Genomic DNA, 13,273 nt, shown 5'->3' on the forward strand with positions numbered 1-13,273 from the left:
TCAGATAGCCCACAGCTTGTTTTCCTACTAAGGAGTTGATAACAGAGTGTGTGTATAGTGTGTGCCTATTGGGATTAAAGACGTAACATTCATACTGTTCTGCTGCGTCAGGGTTGGGTATGTTAAATTTCCGTGACGTCAGTCTCTTAGCATATTTTGCCAGTGCTTAATGATCAGGGAGAATGCATTTTGTGCTCTATACAGAGGCTGTACGTGCCACCAAATGGTCACAAAATCATTAGTTCAGGTTGAAGTAGGCGAGAGGCTGTCAACTGAAGCTGCTCCAAGCATTCGACGGGCCGAGATCTGTGAATCTACATCAGTGCAGACATGGGGACTTGACTGATCATTTGCGTTGATTCCGTAAATCTTTAATGTGTCCGAAGAAATATGTGGTAGACTAGTTTAGCTGGTGGTGAAATTTGTCTGTGGGCAATAGAATGGAAAGTGTATAAAAATGCTAGAATTGTGTTTTACTTAAAGCTATTCCTACACAACAATATTAGTGTGGACATTTGGGACACAAAGCTTTCACATGTTGGCTGTCTTTTTATGTTCTGTGTTGAAGGTGCTAGTGACAAGTTTAAACAGTGTGTAAAATGGTGGTTTTGGAGGGATTTCTGAATTTATAACCTCTATTTCTATCAGTTGGTGTGAAGATGAAATTAGTACAACACAATGTCATAATTATAGTTTTTTTTTTAATTCCATTTTTTCACTACCAGCCGAGGATATTCTGGTCACATACCTGAATTCAGTAGGTATTTTGATCGAGGCCCAGGTTTGCTCCTATAAGCTTGTGCTGCCAGTCGTGTGCGTGTGAGCGCGGGCGCAGGCTTTGTTTGGGTCTGCAGGCTTCTCCGGTTGCCACGGCGACTGGCCAGGCTCAGGTCCCCTCCGGGCGTTTTCACAGACGAACCGTCCTTTTGTTAAGCGAACTCGACAGAGGAGCGAGCTATTGCCACACTTTGACTTCTCACACCAGCACATGAATATGCATCGGGTCCGCTTTGGGTCAAGTCGGTCAATAATCAGCGGACCGGTCACAATGGCTGCTATTCTTTTGACGCAGCGCTTCTTGCACACGGTGAAGATTATGCACATGCATCTACTGCACTCAGTCGGACTCCTGTTTTTCTGCTTTCCTTTGAGCGCTGTGGCGCATTCGCCCTCTCGCACACATGTGCTGAACCAGCAGGCAAGGCAATAGATAAGTGTAATGGGATGAGGATGCTGATTCAGCTCTTGGAGGAGTAACAGCCTTTTTGAGTGCCTGCCTGGATGGAAGCTACACCTGAGAGACTGTCACACTCCATCACAGCTGCTGGGAAAAACCCTTCCTCTTCACTGCCAGGAGGGAGGCTTTTACAGCTGGGCCAGTGTGCTACAGTTTTGGCCACATATTTATTTTTATTTCCTACTATATTTCTTGTTTATAATATCCACTTCTGGGTTTGTTAACCTAAAAAAAGGGATGTAGATACATTCAGGTTTGCTGTCATTGCTTTTTATCTTTTTATAAGCATGTACCGAACAAGGATTTGTGGCCAAATTTCAAACTACACCTTTTGTTACCTACGTATACCAATTTTAGCACATTCTGATTTCTCTTTAAAAACAGCAATTAAACACAATGATCTAGCTTCCCTCCTTTATTGAGAAATCAGTAATAATTTATTAGCTGTGGAGCCAGATTTAATTAGAGGATATGTGGTTCATCACACTTTATTACATTTTTTATCAAATATCAATATTTCAGTCAAGAAGAAAACACATTTTGTTTGAGGACTGAGTCAATGAATAGACACGAGGGAATGGTAATAAGAATGTCAGATAAGCCCCAGTTTCTCCGCCTTGGTTAGGCCGCACACCCCCCGGCTCCGCTCGCTTGTGAGCATTGAAGGAGCAGTAGTTCAGGGCTAGCCCAGATTTCTCTGACCCTACACGAGCAGGGTCAAACCAAGTGGACTCAAGCAGCATTTTGGCTTGGTTTCCTCCAAGGAAACCCAGAAAAAGGGCAATGACATTAATATTATGGACCACTGTGAACGGAGTGGGTCGAATCGAAATATAATTTTACTATGGGCAAACCATGAACCATGCCTGAAAAGAAAAAAAGAAAGAAAAGGACACTTTCTATACGCAGACACGCTGTATCAGATCTGTGGATTCATCAAGGCTTTCTCTTCTTTTACAATGAAAACTCTCAGGTTTTGTTTCTGAAGAGTGTCCATCCTTCCACCGTCTGAGGTAGAAGGCAGCTGCTGTCTGCCTTTCAGACTGAGAACAGCCGGGGGGGGGGGCAGCGGGTGCTGAAAGTCCCCACTCCATTGACCAAAGATCTCCCAGCACAAAATCCAACCTATTAAACCTATCAAACCTACCTATTAAATTAATTTCACTGCAGTTAAAAATTTAACGCACTATTAACGTGTTCTCGTCACTCCCACCATGGCTGAGGCTTTTAGGCTGATGTGTGAGCCAGATGTTTATGCAGGTTGATTATTGTATCCTTAAAAAATATCCAAGACAATTTTACATATACAATTATACAGAAGTTATTTGTTTTTCATTTATTTGTTTTTATTTATAATGATTTAATGTATTTTGTGTCAATGTTGCAAACAGGGTAAGGGGTAGGGAGGACGAGGGCTAAAGCCACCCTCAGGAGGAGTTTCCCTCTTTTGGGCATTTTTAGGTCGGTAGATACACAAACTAGCAAGTCGGGCCAAACCGAGGAGGGTCGGTAGAACTGGGACTATAAAAACCTTTTTTATTTTTCCTCTGTCGTCTGGTATGTTATGGGCTGTTAAAAGATCGTAGCTAATGTTAGCGCTGGTGTCTACCATCGCAGTACAATGTTTCGCTTTGAGTTGGTGTGTTGCACTGCTCAAAGGCACCTGTGTATCGCCTTTCATGGCTGGCAAACAGCCTTAAAGCGCATTACCGCAATCTTCTGGACTGCAGGGTGTGCATTAGTGTTGCTTGTTATACAACTGAGAAAGGCGCAATTAAATCTGCTATTTTTTGTGTTTTTTATTTTCCCGTATTTAACTATTTAAATCTCCAGCCGTATGATTTATATTAGGAACTTATGTGTCTTCACAATGCATATAATTTTAGAATGTACTGTAAAACAGAGTTTTAGTATATTGAAGCAAAGAAAAGGATTTAACAGTTCTTATTTTAAACTTCCTTTAGCATCTTGTATAAGTTATCAGCATTGCTGTGTGTAACCAGAAGTTTACCACGACTCTTGAGATATCTGAAAGTTTCCGCCGTTTTGAAATTCAGGAGTTCTGTTACAGAACGAGGTTGAAAGCTCAAAAGGAGGAGCCAAAAATAAGTTTACACTATTTGCTATACTCAGATCTGGGTCAGTTCACTTGAAGGGTTGTTGCGTTTCCTAATCTGAGGAGAAGATTACTTTTTTTCAGTTTACAACAGGGGCATATCAAGCTGAAAATCATCCAGTGCGGATTTCCTGGCAAAAGCCAACTGCTAAAATACATTTTAAATAAGAAAATATGTTGGCTTGCCAAAAAAAAAAAAAAACCATGAGAGTAAGAAGTTTAGATGCAAAGACTAAAAGGCAAACGTTTAAAGCCTTGCATCTCCTCAGAGAAACGAGCAGCTGCAGTGAGGAAGTACGAGTCCCACACACAAACTGAACCCGCCACATCTGCCTGGCAGCCTCAGCTGGGCTTCATTCAGTATTTTTGGAGCACGAGAAGCGACCGCATGCTTGAAAATCTGTGTAGGCAAGTCCCTATTTCTACTCCAGTGAGCTTTAGAGGAAAGAGACAGAGAGGGATGAATGATGACCTCTGACCCACACGGCGTACTCCCCTCTCTGGCTGGCAGGCCCCCTGACTCCTGTCCTTCCTCTGTTTTAGTGAAAGAGCCGCGTGAGGACTGCAACTCCACCAATTTCCACAGGCAGAAAGGTCATATTGTTCCAGTGCGTGACTCACTGAGCAGGGCGGACAGAGCCGTGGATCTTATCAATCTGCTAAGTTAGTTTTCAGCACCGTTGGGCTGCCTGCGGGGGTCCTGGTTTAACCCATTTTCTCTGTTTACATGTTATAGGGTGAAAAATGACAGCGGGGGATTTTACTTTCATTACGCTTTCATCAATTTTTTTGTGCAAATGATATTTTACGTCCGGTGGAAGAAACCTTGCTGATGAATAATGATGCGCAGTGTGAAAAGGCTAAAAGAGCCGCCTACTCAGATAGGTTTGCATGGTTAATTTAAGGCTCCATTAGCACTGGCTTGAAAATGATATAAAACAAGATCTTTTCTGAATCGGCTTTATTAGCAAAGATTGTGTGCGGCATCAAGGAGTCTCACTTTGGTTTCAATCGCTCACAATATATATTGTGCAGGAATTTATACACTTTAAAGGAAATCAAAGGATAAAAGGCACAGTGTGTACATGTATCGATGTATAGCCAATTAGTTTTGATTTAAATAAGGAAAGAAAGGCAGGTAGTGGTAGTTCAAACGTGCGTATTTGGTTTCACAGCAGCGTGGCTGACTACTCAGGCTCTGAGGCGTTCATTGTGTTCATCAGAGAGAGAGACAGCCTGGAGTAAGAAACTGTCTCTGTTGCAGCTGGTAAATAGTGTTCTGTAGCACCAAGCTGAAGGTAGAAGTCCAAACAGTGTGTGTGCAGGATGTGTGGGGTCTGCAGAGATGTTAGCTGGCCTTTCTCCTGACCTTAGACCTGTACAGCTTATGGATGGACGCTGTTAGTAATGTAAAATTCTGATTTGTATGGATGCACGATGTATCAGCTTTGACATTGGCATCATTTCTCAACATTTTAGTACTGACCTCATTAGTAACAACTAATGTTTGTTTCCATCTTGTTGCGCTTTGCGTATGCGTTTAGGGAGGGGAGGTACTTGGCCATGTTGTATTTCTTTGGGCATGTGATAGTGATGCAGTGTATGATAGTGGGGTGTTTAACAGTAGCAGAGAGAAAATGTCAGTGCTGTGATCGTTTATTCGCTGTTGAAAGATTAAGGAAACTTTTATATAATACCGGTAAATATTTATTGGCCATAACAGCAATACTAATATCAGATATCAATAATCGGACCAAATTTTCATATCGTACAACCCTTAATCAAATCTGTTTCCTGGAACGATGCCAACTTGAAAACTGCAAGTTGCTCGTGTTTGTTGTATGATGGGGCTTTTATTGCAGTAAAATTAAACAACTACATTTTCATTGCTTAATTGTATGATGCATATCAGTTATGAAAAGAGAAAATCTATTTCAGGCTTGTAACTTATCCGTTTATGAGGCTGATCATACATGGACGGATGAATCCCTAATGAACATTCTAATGAATCCCCCTCTCTCTGTCTTCATTATCTTGTCCATGGGCGTTCTGCACAGTCGTTCCTTCCTGTGGCATTTTTTTTTTTTTCTTCTGTTGCCTCCCCCTCAGTTTGCTGAAATGGGTTTTGTGTTTTAAAGCGTCTCTGCTTGCCAGATGCATGGAGCCACAGAGCGGCAGTCTGCAGAGGCTTCAGACAGCAGTTTGGCTCCTTTCCCCACTGTGCCTCCAAACTGAAAACAGCAGCAAAACGCATCTCAGTACGCTGACTGCTTGCCAACCTTCATTAACAGTTCTGCTTTCTGGGTGACAGTTTAGGAAGTCATATTGAGGTCTCTCGTATAATACAGACGATAACAATAATAGAGCTGTATCTTCTACTCACTGTACTTGCTACATTCCAACTTGTAATTTAAATGTTTTTTTGTCAAATTTTATGTGATGAGTCTGTCTTGGTTGGTGAAGTAAAATATAAAAAATAAATACAAAAAACTAAAAATTGGCATGTGCATAATATCCACCCCCTTCGCTCTGAAGCCCCTAAAATATGTTGGTGCAGCCATTTACCTTGAAAACTCCTATAATTGGTGAAATGAAGTCTGCTTGTGTGCAATCTAAGCGTCATATGATCTGTCAGTATAAACACGCCTTTTCTGAAAGACCCCAGAGGCTGCAGCACCACTGAGCATCACGCCATGAAGACCAAGGAGCTGTCCAGACAACATGTATGGAGGAAGGCGACCAAGGAAAATGCTAAGTCTGCAAACCCAACACCTCCCATCACCTCAAGAACATAATTCCCCACAGTGACACATGGTGGTGGCAGCATCATGCTGTGGGGATGTTTTTCAGCAGCAGGGACTGGGAGGGAGGGAAACATGGATGGTGCTAAATATAAGCATATTCTTGAGCAGAACCTGTCAGTCTGGCTGTGATCTGAGACTGGAACAGAGGTTCACCTTCCAGCACAGCAGTGGCCCGAAGCACACTGGTAAAGCAACACTTGAGTGTTTTAAGTGGAAACATTTAAATGGCCTAGTCAAAGTCCAGACCTCAATCCAATCGAGAATCTGTAAGAATCTGTGACTTGAAGATCACTGTTCAGAAGCGAAAGCCATCCACCACGAAGAAGATGGAGCAGTTTAGCCTTGAGGAATGGCCAGAAATCCCAGTGGCAAGATGTCACAAGAGATTCATCCAAAGCCACTTGCAGCAGTAATAAATGTAGGCATGTTCTCTAAATGAAATGTTGCAAACTGTAAAACAATCCATTTTAATAGCAGTTTTTGATGCAACAACACCTGAGAAACGGAAAGGGGGTGAATACTTTTGCAAGACAGCATGCGTTTTGCTTGTATTGGAAGGTGCATTAAGCAGTTAGGAGTTTGACCATGGTAGTGAGTTTTGCTGATTCTAAAGTATAATGAATAATTATGATATAAGGAGAATAGCATCACAATTATTTTTGTAGTGTTTCTGCTCACAACAGTCATGTATTGTTTGTATTAGGAGTAGAGGTAATAATATGCCTTAATACCCATGAAACCGATTTTGAAATTTGATTGCAGATCTTCTGATAGCAATTAACATGGTTCTTGTGGCTAGTGTTTCCAAGACGTGTGTCTCCGTCTGTATTTGCAAGAGAATACCGGTACTTGCAGACAGCTCCAGATCCTGCATCTTCTATAATGATTTTCAGCTTTGTTATATTCTATTCAGCCTTCCTGTTATCTGCAGAATGTCTTGCTCTCTCTCTTAGCCTGAATGACTTCCAGAAACAGTATTTCTCGGCTTGTGGAAAGGCGTGCTTTCCCTTATAGCTGCGTACATGTCCGTGCTGCTTTTCAAACACTTGGACTGAGAATAGCTTCCTAGTGTCCAGTTTCCACTGCAGCATCTTCCACACTAAACAGTGTTGTTGTTGTTGCCACAGCTTTGTAGGGGTTGGAGTATGAAGTGATCAGAAAAAGGATGTTTTTTTTTTTTAAGTTTCTCACCAGGCGGTTGGCTGTTAACCGATCACAAAAATCAGACAATTAATTTTTGGTTCATCAGTATCTAGAATAACATGTGAAACTACATGTCTGTTATAGCTGACACAAGAGAATCACTCTTAAAACTTAAAGGACTGCAACATTAATTTTTTTTGCTAAGTTAACATTGCTTTTTTGCATTTGTCAATACAAAAAAATTAATTTCGATGATGAAATAATAAAAAAAAAGATTCCTTTAATGCTTGAAGTATGGAAGGCTGGGGGTTAATTTTGTTAGTGAAATGAAAGGATGAATGCTGGTGTACCTACAGTTAAACATACCCCTCCATATATCGCATTGGTCAGAACTTTTCTGAGTTCTTTCTTTCCAGACTTATCCAAAGAAAACTTCTTTAAACTATTCTTTTCTTGTCGTTTCTTAGTGACCCACACCTGAGAAAAGCATATTGCTCTCAGCAGTCGCTTTGTTTTCATCTGGGGGGCCTTTTTAAATCTGAACAAACTCCTGCGAGGCTCGTTTGTTTGGCGGATTGCAACACACTAATCCATCACTTATCACAAAATCATCTGGGACTCTTGGATGGAGCAAAGTGTTAGCAGCTCAGCTTTTCCTGGCACACCACACAGGCCCCTGTGTCCCCCCCCCCTCCCCTCCCACCACCATGGGTGAAATTGAGGCAGCAAAAATAGACTTTACAGAAAGACACTTTACCTCTGTGGGATGCAGAGAAGCACAGTTCCTCCTCAGCTCATCTTTGACTGCGTTCGTTCCTGATTACCGCTCCAGTTGTGGGCGGTGATGGAGTTTTAGAGCTGTGGATTGGATTGGAAAAAGAAATGGCACCCAGCCTTTAAATTCTTCATCTCCCCCTTTTTACCATTTAAGTCAAACATTTTGGGCGAAACATAAAAAAAATATTCTTGACATTTTTCTAGCAGATTCACTGAGGTTTCATTAGCCCACTAGAGGCTCAGAGTTGGAAGCTGAGGCTTGAGAAACTGGCCGCTGTGTTGAAAACCATCTTCCTGTGTCAGAATCTCTGCCAGCGACGTCTGCCTTTCCTCTCTTCCATGAACTTGTCCGCCTGCCCGTGTGTTCGGATATGGCAGGGGCTGGGACTCATGAGCTGGCCTTTTTTTTTTTTTTTTTTTTTTTCATTTAAAGGATTGTACTAATATGGAGCTGGCAGAGAAGCAGGAAATATTTTCCTAACAGAGGCTGATTAATGGGGAGGGAGTGAAGGAGGGAAAGAGGCTGGAGAAGAGTGAGAGGTGGGAGGCCGAACAGGAGAGGGGCCAGAGAGGGATTTTGCACATTTAAAAGCTGTTATGTCATAAAAATAGATTCTAAGTTATTTCATTAGGGAATTATTTTTTATTGTGGAGCCATCAGAAAATTACATAGAGCCTTATTAAGTTATTTAAGAAATTTTTGAGATTTCGGAGCTAAGGTTGATCTACTAGCTCATTCTGAAAATCAACATAAGGGTTGGTACACTATATTAACAATTAAGGTTTATTTTTACTTTTTAAAAGTTTTTTTTTCTTATACTAAGCACCAGAAAGAGGCAACAGCTCACAAGATAAGACGACACACAAGTCTTGGATTTCCAAGAACTAAGGCAAAGTTTACTTCTGTTGACTAAAAATCTTTTTTTTTTTTTTTGTCACAAACAGAAAAAAGATTTCAAACATCAGGAACTTGTTTTAAAGCATCTGACGTTGGTATGAAATATCCCAGTCCAGGTTTGACTTGTAAATATATTGGGACTTTTATGCTTGTCATGCTCCTTATGACAAAAAAAAGCTATGGAAATACCGTTTTGTTTGCACAAATAAAATAAAAGGTTTCACAAACCTTCAGTCATGTTTACAAAAAAAAATGTCTGTTGTTGTCCAGTTGATGCACGATTCATCTAAATGTTTTATTTTTTGAACTAGAAATGATCAAATGCAATCCAGAGCAATTGGAAGCTGTAAAACGGCCTTTTAGTTTTTCATTGATAAGAAGCTCTGCTTCAGATGCCAAAGTTAGCCTCATAAGCGACTAATGGTTGGCTAATTGTGGTATTTTCAGTGCTTCAAAATAGTCCACATCTTACCCGTATATGGTAGTATTGAGGCCATTGTTCACAAAAAGAAAAAAATGTTTCAGGATGTGGTACATTTCTAAGAAAATAATGTAACTTTTACAAGAACAACTTTAGAACTTTTTGTGGAAGACTTAAATATTCTCTAAAGTTAAAAATGTGTGATATATTTACAAGAAGGATACGTCAAAACATTCAACAGTAAAGTCTAAACTTTAGCAAAGACTTGTGCAAATTTAAAGACCTTTACTGTGCTTGTCGGAAAGTATTTTAGATATTGAACTACAGATGATCACATATAGTCCAGATAAAAAACAGCAATATTCCTCTTTAGCTTGGCTCTATTTAAAAGACAAGGCAAGTGTATTTATTTAGCACTTTTCAGTAACAAGACTATTCAAAGTGCTGTACATGAACAGAAAAACAATACGGACATGGGGGGGAAAAAAAACGAACTCCAAACTAACTTTAGTATTTTTAGTGGCTAACAGAATACATGCTAATAATAGTGCTTTCAGATTGTTGGAGTCATGTGTCATTTTATTTTTGTTTCTTTTTTTATCACGAGTAACCAACGTTGTCTCACAAACGATTTAAAAGTGAGCGGGGGTTCTTTCATACTCATGTTACAGAGTGTTATAGGCCAACCTAAAGGGCAGTCCTTCAAAATAAGAGCCTCAAACATAAAATGCAAGGCGTCAAGCTTAAAATTCCTACCTTCATATCAGGTGCTCACAATGTAAGCTTTTTCCAGGCACACTCACACGCTAATACCACCTGGATTGTGCTTCGTGAGACCAAATTCCCTTTTGAGAAATATTGTTTTATTTTTTGAGATCTTAACCTCCCCGAAATCATGACAAATAGTCCAAAATGAAAACATATAATACAAATTGAAATGTACCTCATAGTATCTCTCTCCTGATCTACGATAAAAGTTAAACTGCGGCGCTGGGGAAAATCATTGTATTTACACGAACAAGTGCTAGCTTTGTGCATGAGGCGACGCATCGCAGGTTTAAAAGGAGAAACCAAAACCATCACTGATATCTGAATCACCGCACAGTTTCCAAATAACTGAGTCAGGCTGCAAGGGATTAAATGGCAGATCTCTCCAAATTACACACTGTGCCCAGCCATCAGCAGCAAGGTTCCTCATATGTGAGCATTTAGTAACACATCATTAAGCTAATGTAGTCAAATAAAAGTCCTATTTACCATTTTGGGTTCTGTAATCTGCCTTTGTTCCCCCCATGCGTTTCTGTTACCTTCACTGTGCTGATAGCTTCAAGGCTTGGCTCATACACCCTCTGGCCATGTCCTCCTCAGTGTTTCCCCATTTCAGGGACACTCGTGGTCCCGGTGCGTGCCACTTTCTCTGGGAGACCGACGCCATGTGCTTTCCTTGCTGAAAAATCAACACATCGCAAACTGGAGGCCAGCATAAAAGATACAAATGGAGCAAAGACGGGAGATAAAACTAGAGCTGATGGCAAAAGGCAGATGGCCGTGGTGGAGCAGCACAACAAAGTGAAGGATCAGCAAATACTCATTGACTTAAATGATTGTGTTTAATCAAATATTTTAGTGTGTGTGTATATATATATATATATATATATATATATATATATATATATATATATATATATATATATATATATATATATATATATATATATATATATATATATATATATATATATATATATATATATATATAATATTATTATTATTATTATTATTATATATTTTTTTTTTTTTTTTTCAATTCAATTTTATTTATATAGCGCCAAATCATGAAACATGTCATCTCAATATATATAAGGAAACCAGTTGATTGCATCAAAGTCCCGACAAGCAGCATTCACTCCTGGGGAAGCGTAGAGCCACAGGGAGAGTCGTCTGCATTGTACATGGCTTTGCTGCAATCCCTCATACTGAGCAAGCATGAAGCGACAGTGGGAAGAAAAACCACCCATTAGCGGGAAGGAAAAACCTCCGGCAGAACCGGGCTCAGTATGAACGGTCATCTGCCTCGACCGACTGGGGTTACAGAAGACAGAGCAGAGACACAACAAGAGAAACAAAAAGCACAGAAGCACACATTGATCTAGTAATCTGTTCTACATTAGATGGTAGTAGCGGGTGAGCCGTCTTCTCTGGATGAGATATATATATATATATATATATATATATATATATATATATATATATATATATATATATATATATATATATATATATATATATATATATATATATATATATATTAGGGCTGGGCAACGATTAAAATATTTAATCGCGATTAATCGCATTGTATTTACAAACTCCAAGAATGAATTCAAAAGTAGTGTAAAGAGCACTTTTATTTTAATGTTCTGCTGCCATATGAACAAAAGTGTTGTAACATTTGTAGCACTTATTTTATACTGGATATTTTCAACCCATCTATTGAATTTAGTGCACTAGTTGATCTTTTCTTCATAAGAGAACAAGCACTGCAGCCAAAATATGGCCTTTTTTGACCTGCTGTATATTAGCCAGTCCCTAAGCTTGATGTATCATGAAACTGTTGACCTTTTGGGTTTTGTGGTTTTCATTTTATTATTACAATTTAATAATAATAATAATAATAATAATAATAATGTTATGTTCAGTGTTTTTTCGCTAATCCACCTCTTATATATTTCAATCCTTATGTAATTTTGTCTGTGTTGTGTGCACCTGCCTGTTGCTTTAATCCTATAAATTTCCCCGTCGTGGGATAACAAAAGGATTAGCTAATGTTATCTTATCTTAAATAACACTTTTTAATATATGTACTAGGTTCTTTCAAGGTCTTAATTACATGTTATGTGTGGGCTCCAGTAACATCCATCCATCCATCCATCCACTGATCTACCTGGATGTTCCCTGGAGGACTGAAACGCCTCAGTCAGAGACGTCAGTCTGTGGGTCTGTCGGGGCAATGAGAGAAGTTTCGTCTCCTCTCTCCGTTTCTGGGGCTCGACGTTTTCATGTTTTTTCACGTGCTTAGATAAATTTGTTGTGTTTCCACTGAAATGAACCGGCTTTTTTCAAAACATACAGCTTGATTTCATTTACGGTATTAAAATAAAGCCGAACGGTGCTACTTCCTCTGTTCATGTTTTTTCGCTGCTCCGGTCTCTCTCAGCTGTTTGTGTATTAAGTTTGTGTGAGAGCTGAGTGCGCGGGCCAGGCTGAGCCTGCGTGCTGATTGGCTGGCGCCGCTGAGCCATGTACGAGAGGGGAGGGGGAGAGTGCTGCCGTGACAGCGCGCTGCAGTCAGCGCGCGTGCTGACTGACACTGACTGAAAGCATGATGTGAGCAACATGCGTTAATGCGCGATAAAATAAATATCGCCGTTAATAGTCTAATGAATTAACGCGAAATTAACGCGTTAACTTGCCCAGCCCTAATATATATATATATATATATATATATATATATATATATATATATATATATATATATATATATATATATATATATATATATATATATATATATATATATATATATATATATATAAAAGGAACGTAATTTGTAAAGTTTGCGAAATAAGAGGGGTGGGAAAAAATTTAATAAAACATTATATTTAGGTCTTAGAAGTTTGCTCAAAAGCAAAGTTTTGTAGTCCAATTAGTCTTAAATAAAAATTAATATTTTCATAACTTCTTTGTTAATCTACAACACAATGAAGGGCGAACTCTGGAGGTAGTTCAAGGTGGCCAATGTCCATTAAAATATTTTTTTTTCTATTCTGCAAATTTGTTTATTTATTTTAGGTATTTTTCTTTTTGCAAAAAGATCCCT

General features: G+C 39.4%; 1 protein-coding gene and 1 long non-coding RNA gene across 7 annotated transcripts in view; one reads left to right on the forward strand and one right to left on the reverse strand.

Annotated features, from left to right (window-relative positions):
- Positions 1–13,273, forward strand: part of actn1 (actinin, alpha 1) — a 72,755-nt gene that overhangs the window by 20,580 nt on the left and 38,902 nt on the right. The gene's annotated exons all lie outside the window — the stretch shown is intronic.
- Positions 4,975–10,992, reverse strand: LOC118567036. Its single transcript, XR_004933435.1, has 3 exons — positions 10,654–10,992; positions 8,058–8,158; positions 4,975–5,584 (listed from the first exon to the last, which is right to left on the reverse strand). It is a non-coding gene; the product is annotated as an uncharacterized LOC118567036 (long non-coding RNA).

The sequence above is a fragment of the Fundulus heteroclitus genome, chromosome 19 (genome assembly GCF_011125445.2).
Source record: "Fundulus heteroclitus isolate FHET01 chromosome 19, MU-UCD_Fhet_4.1, whole genome shotgun sequence".
Classification (NCBI taxonomy): Eukaryota; Metazoa; Chordata; class Actinopteri; order Cyprinodontiformes; family Fundulidae; genus Fundulus; species Fundulus heteroclitus.